This window comes from Carlito syrichta, unplaced genomic scaffold (genome assembly GCF_000164805.1).
Source record: "Carlito syrichta isolate Samal-C Ts95f unplaced genomic scaffold, Tarsius_syrichta-2.0.1 Scaffold314760, whole genome shotgun sequence".
NCBI classification, from domain to species: domain Eukaryota; kingdom Metazoa; phylum Chordata; class Mammalia; order Primates; family Tarsiidae; genus Carlito; species Carlito syrichta.
In genome coordinates, this window is record NW_007258856.1 from 33,358 (window position 1) to 39,757 (window position 6,400).

At 42.7% G+C, this 6,400-nt stretch overlaps 1 protein-coding gene across 2 annotated transcripts in view; it reads left to right on the forward strand.

The window, feature by feature from the left end:
- The first annotated feature begins 3,792 nt into the window (after nt 1-3,792).
- NUCB2 (nucleobindin 2) overlaps nt 3,793-6,400 on the forward strand; it is a 49,367-nt gene continuing 46,759 nt past the window's right edge. For both annotated transcript variants that reach the window (XM_008071831.1, XM_021719481.1), the window contains exon 1: nt 3,793-3,959. The gene's annotated coding sequence lies outside the window, so the exon portion shown is untranslated. The remainder of the gene's footprint in view (nt 3,960-6,400) is intronic.

The following is a 6,400-nucleotide window of genomic DNA, read 5'->3' on the forward strand; positions in this document are numbered from 1 at the left end:
TTTTTCGGAGTCGGGGAGGGTGGCTGGGTCCTGGCGGGGACAGGTGGGGACCGAGTCCAGCCTGGGCTTGGCGGGTCGCTGGGCGAGGGAGGCGCCCACCAGTGAGGAGGGTGTGCCCACCAGTGCCCGGCTGGTGGTCCCCCGCGCCGCGGAGCGAAACTAGGCCCGGGAGTCCTGCCTCCCTGCGGGTCCCGTGAAGCCGGCAGCCCCTGACACTTCGGAGAAAGTTCGTGGCAGTGAGAGTATCCTTTTCTTTTAAGTGGCAAATTAGTTGCGAGATGAGCCCTTCTGGTTTCAGGAGATGAGAGAGTACTTGCTCGTTGCACCTGCTAAGTGATAACTCTGAGCCAATGTGGTTATTGTGGTTGGTGATGGCAACGGTCCTAAATGGCAATGATTTTACATTATGAGAGAGGAGGAGAGGGAGAGAGAAGGAGCGAATATGAGGGAGCGAGAATGAACGTGAAGCATTATTCTGATTTTGGGGAGGCAAAACCCCTTGAAATTCTGTGTCCACTAAGCTCCTAAATTGAATAATGTACGTTTTACACAATTGAATGAGCAGGTGCTACCATCTAAGGCTTGTATTAAAGGCTCTGCCAAGTCCATGCACGAATATGAACACTAAAATATTTACTTGATTCAAAAAAGGGGGAAGGTGTTAAATGCAAATATAGTCAGTTTTATTTGAAGGAGATTGTGGACTTTCCCAGAGGAAAGTTTAAAGAATTGATGAGCTAGTTGCTTTAAGGAAAAGAATTGTTTTTTGAACCTTGAACAGTCTTAACAAATGTTAAACAGATATTTCAACAAATGTTCCTTAGTTAATATGCTCAAAATTAAAATAAAATTATGGAAATTTAGAATTAGAAATGAAGCCGGGCTCGGTGGCTCAGCCTGTAATCCCGCGCTGTTGGGAGGCTGAGGTGAGTGGATTGCCTGAGCCCGCGAGTTCGAGACCCGCCTGGGCAGCAAGACCTCATCTCTACAACAAATCAAAAAATCAGCCAGGCGTGGTAGCGCATGCCTGTAGTTCCTGCTACTTGGAAGGCTGAGGCGGAAGGATCACCAGAACCCAGCAAGTCGAGACTGCGGTGGCCGGGAGGGGCCACTGCACTCCACTCTGGGCGACAGAGTAAGACTCCGACTCAAAATAAATAAATAAATAAACAAACAAAAAATAAAAAGAATTAGAAATGAAGTCTCAATATCACTCTCATGATTAGGGTGAACATGGAAATGTCTTTTTTTCTTTTTTTTTTTGAGTTGGAGTCTCACTCTGTCACCCAGACTGGAGTGCAGTGGTCGCTCCCGGCCACCGCAGCCTCGACCTGCTGGGCTCCGGCGATCCTTCCGCTTCAGCCTTCCAAGTAGCTGGAACTACAGGCACGTGCTACCACGCCCGGCTAATAATTTTTTGATTTATTGTAGAGATGAGGTCTCGCCAAGTTGCCCAGGCGGGTCTCAAACCCGCGGGCTCAGGCAATCCACTCACCTCAGCCTCCCAAAGGCGTGGGATTACAGGCTGAGCCACCGAGTCCGGCATCATGGAAATTTCTATGTCCCATCTTGGTCCTCAAACTCTGTGATTTGATCTAACTTTCTAGCAGAAGGCAAAAATTCATTTCTGTCTTCCTGTGGCTACTCACGCTTTCTCTATGTGAGTTTTACCCATCTTCCAAGAATTGAACGTGTGTGGTGTTTACCTTTCTTCTCTCAAGGTAGTTATTGCTCATATCACACATTTTGTATATACCCCTGTGGCATGCTTTTTTTTTTCTGAGTTGGAGTCTCACTCTGTTACCCAGGTTGGAGTGCAGAGGCACACTCACGACCCCTGCAGCCTCAACCTGCTGGGCTCAGGTGATCCTTCCACCTCAGTCTTCCAAGTAGCTGGAACCACAGGCATGCGCTACCATGCTTGGCTAATATTTAAACTTTATTGTAGAAATGAGGTTTCACCAAGTTGCCCAGGCTGGTCTCGAACTCATGGGCTCAGGCAATGCTCTTGCCTTTGTCTCCCCATGTCCTGGGATTACAAGTGTGAGCCACTGCACCCCGTGGCAGCGTGCTTTTTGCCAAGTTGGCTTGTGCTTGGTAAATATCAGTTGAAATGAAATGCACATTTAAGGCAATTAGGGCACTTTTCAAAACACTAGATATTAATTATGGGCACTTCTATGGACTATTAGTAACATGATCATTTTTAGTGTCTTTTTGTTTTGGAATATGTTGTGAATCTCCGTCGACCTGCTAAGCTAATATTGTATTAATTAGACTACCACTGACTTTGCTTTCCATGGCCTAAGGACCCTTTTGATGGCTGCAGTGTACAAAATACCTTTTTGAGTATTGGGTTGGTAGAAGAATCAAGTGTAGGATTTTAAAATGTATTGAAAATAATCCTGGACTGGGTCTGGTGGCTCACACCTGTAATCCCAGTACTTTGGGATGCCAAGGCAGATAGATTGCTCGAACCCAAGGAGTTCAAGACCAGGCTAGATAACATGGCAAGACCTCATCTCTACAAAATAATCAAAAAAGTATCCAGGCATGGTGACATGCACCTGTAGCCCCAACTACTCATGAAGCTGAGGTGGAAAGGTTGCCTGATCCCAGGGGTTGAAGCTGCGGTGAGCAATGATCATGCTCCTGCACTCCAGCAAGGGCCACAGAGCGAGACCTTGACAGAATTTAAAAGCAGGCCCCTAACAATTTCAAATAACTTATCCAAGGAAAAGTCTCAATCACTTTAATGACTTGCAGTCTAAAAGTTTTTGAAAACCACAATGTGGTGAAAAATATATTAAGGATTTCATGGCCAGATTCCAATTCTGCTTCTGCCAAATCATCCTGGCCATTCAGTTAACTTTCTTCTGCATTTATAGCCTTTTATAAAAAGAGGAGCTGTATTAGAGTACAGTAGCCCTCACTTATCCTGGGGGGATCCATTCCAAGACCCTCGGTGGATGCCTGAAACCACAGATAGCACCAGGCTCTGTATGCATGATGTTTCTTGCTACATATGCATACCTATGATAAACCTTAATTTATATATTAGACACAGTAAGAGATTAACAATAACATAATAAAATAGAATATTATAACAGTGTACTCTGGCCGGGCTTGGCACCTGTAATCCCAGCACTTTGGGAGGCTGAGGCGGGTGGATTGCCCGAGCCCAATCTGGGTGACAGAGTGAGACTCTAACTCAAAAACAAAAACAATGTACTCTAATAAAAGTTTTGTGAAAGCAATCTTTCTCTCTCAGGCTGCAGTGCAGTGGCACACTCATGGCTACCACAGCCTCGACCTGCTGGGCTCAGGCAATCCTTCCACCTCAGCCTTCCAAGTAGCTGGAACTACAGGCGCACGCCACCATGCCTGGCTAACTTTTTGTTTTATTGTAGAGACATGGTCTCGCCAAGTTGCCCAAGCTGGTCTCGAATCCCTGGACTCAGGCAATCAATCCTCTTGCCTCTGCCTCCCAAAGTGCTTGGGCTATAGGCATGAGAAAAATAAGCTGTTACTTTGAATTTCTTTTAATTATTTAAGAGAGGGGCAATATGGTAAAACTCGGGCATAATAAATCCATATCTTTGGTTATTCTAGTCTTTTATTATGTTTATTTCATTTATCTCTCTTCCCCACTGGAATATGATGTAACTTAGTTTCCTTCTACACCATAAAAATTTGTTACCTTTTTACTTTATGTGACAAATACGTACACTATCATGTGCCATTACCACTCTACTAAGGCTAAATTTTATGTCTTTCTTTTTTTTTGCATTTAGAACTGGTTAAAAGTCAGTTTCCAGTAAAAACAAAACAAAACATTAGTCTAAGAGCCAGGACCCATCTCTTCACTCACTTGGTATTGTGCAAGTCATCTTACCTTTCTGGATCTTGGTTGCCTCAGCTGTAAAAAGAAGAGATACACATTTTTTTCCTGCCTAAAGGTAAGTGCTCAGTTAACAATTGCATTTGGTTACAAAAAAGGAAAAAAAACAACTACTACCACACTACATGATACAAGAAAGGAAAAGAACAACAATAACAACAAAACCAAAACCAGACTTGATGGTTTAAATATGCAATATTTATTTTCTTATATAAAATAATTCTTGCAGTAGGCAGTCTAGAGTAGATATAGTGGCTTTATAAAGTCATCAGAGACCTAAGCTTCTTTCCATTCTTTGATTTGCTATCCCTAAGGTACGGCCCTAGTGCCCATAGCTCAAGAGAGCCGCCAGAGCTCTAACTATCACAACTAAGTTCCAGGCAGCAAGGTGGAGGCAAAGAGGGATGCCTGCGTTTTCTCCAAAGAATTACTGAACCAAAGCTAAGGCTACAAGGTAGCAGAGGAATGTAGCTGGATGCTTGGATGCCCTCAAGGAAATTGGGCTCTTGTTACTGAGGAGGGAGGGAAGATGTGGCTATCAGCAGGCAAGCAGAAGTCTCTGCCACATCTTGGATCTTTATCATCTCTGAGATCTGTGAGCAGTGATAACCACTCATACAGCTGCGGGAATTTGCCATGGCAGAGCTTTAAGTCTGGATTATTTATAGAGGGAAATAACCTTCACCTAATAAACTGTTTCTGTTTTTACTTTTATCCCTTAATTCATTATAGAAGGCTTTCTCTCTTGTTTGGGGATTTGTTCTGGTTTTATTTTTTTGAGTTGGAGTCTTACTGTTTTGCCTAGGCTAGAGTGCAGTGGCACACTCACGGCTACTGTGTTCTGGTGATTTCTTAAAAATTGCCCATAAAATGTTCAATAGATGTTTGTTGTGCAATTTACAGTGCTGTTAAGTAGAACTAATGTTTATTGAGCCACTGGCTGTAAGCAAGGTGCTAAAATGACAAAGATAAGTTATCCCAAGGGTATCACATAACTCATGATCAGGAAGTGAGTTTATGTTGAAAGTACATATAATCCATCTCAGGAAACATTACGACTAGTGTGGTTACACTGTTGCGTTCCTTGCCAGTTAAAAGAAGTTTTTTGTTTTTTTTTTAAACGACTTAACTGTTACTTTTCTTGAAATTTCCTCTTGCTACTAATCCTTGTCTAATTTACTTAGCCATAACAACATTTTATATCCTTCCAGACTTTTCACTGTGAATATCGTAAAATATACTTGTCATGGGAAATGGATCAATTGTCACCATTCCTGTGAAAAAAATGGAAATAAACAGTTTTGAGAAAAGGAAAGTGAAATTCAGGGAATGGAAACTGGAGTGAGAAAGAATCTAAAGATTCAGCCAATCATTTAGAGTTTTTAGAAAGGAGATAAGAAGCAAGTTAAGATTTTATTTAATATTTATTTATTTATTGAGTCAGAGTCTTACTCTGTTGCCTAGGTTGGAGTGCAGTGGCATGTTCATAGCCACTGCAGCCTCGACCTGCTGGACCCAGGTGATCCTTCCACCTCAGCCTTCCAAGTAGCTGGAACCACAGGCATGCCTGGCTAATTTTTTGATGTATTGTAGAGATGAGGCCTTGCCAGCACCCAGGCTAATCTCCAACCCCTGGACTCAGGCAATCCTCTTGCCTCTGCCCCCCAAAATGCTGTAAGTACAGGCATTAGCTGTCAAGTCCAGCAAGACTTTATTACTACAATGTAAATTTGTATTTTTACAAATTTTTGTGTTTTATCTTGTATCATATAAGCACAAAGTAGTCAACTTCCTTTCCTCCAATCTAGAACCATTGACCCCAAATAAACAAAATAATCAGGAGCCTTGTGACTATAAAAACAGCCTAGTTTTGTTTTAGAGACATTGAACACTATAAGTCACCTGACTGAAAATGTCTACTTAATGAATACCATTTTAATTTTTTTAATTAACCGAAAAGAAGCATGCTATGCATGTTTTGTAAGCTGCATTTTACAGATTGCAATTGCTTATTTGATAGCCTATCTTCCTCACTAGACTGAAGCCCTATGATGGTGGGGACGGTGTCTATTTCACTCATCTCTGTTTTCCTGCATGTATCTGGTACATAGTGGGTACTTAAAACATGTTTGTTCAGTTAATGAATAAATGCAACAGATTAAAGAAAGCATACTTCAGTACAATCTTAAATTGAAAAGGAAGAGGAGGTAAAGAAGATGGTTGGGGAAGGAGAAACAGATACATGAGGGAAGAGCAGAGACTATTTTCAAGAACAAAGAGAGACAGACTAGCTTCAGTTTTCTGAAGTAACTTCAGTCCTAATACCTATGCTCATTCTTTTTAACCACTTCCAGGATCTTTGCCCCACAGTCAAAACAGAAAACCAGCCGGGCTCGGTGGCTCAGCCTGTAATCCCGCGCCTTTGGGAGGCTGAGGTGAGTGGAATTGCCTGAGCCTTGCGGGTTTGAGACCCGCCTGGGCAGCGAGACCTCATTCTCT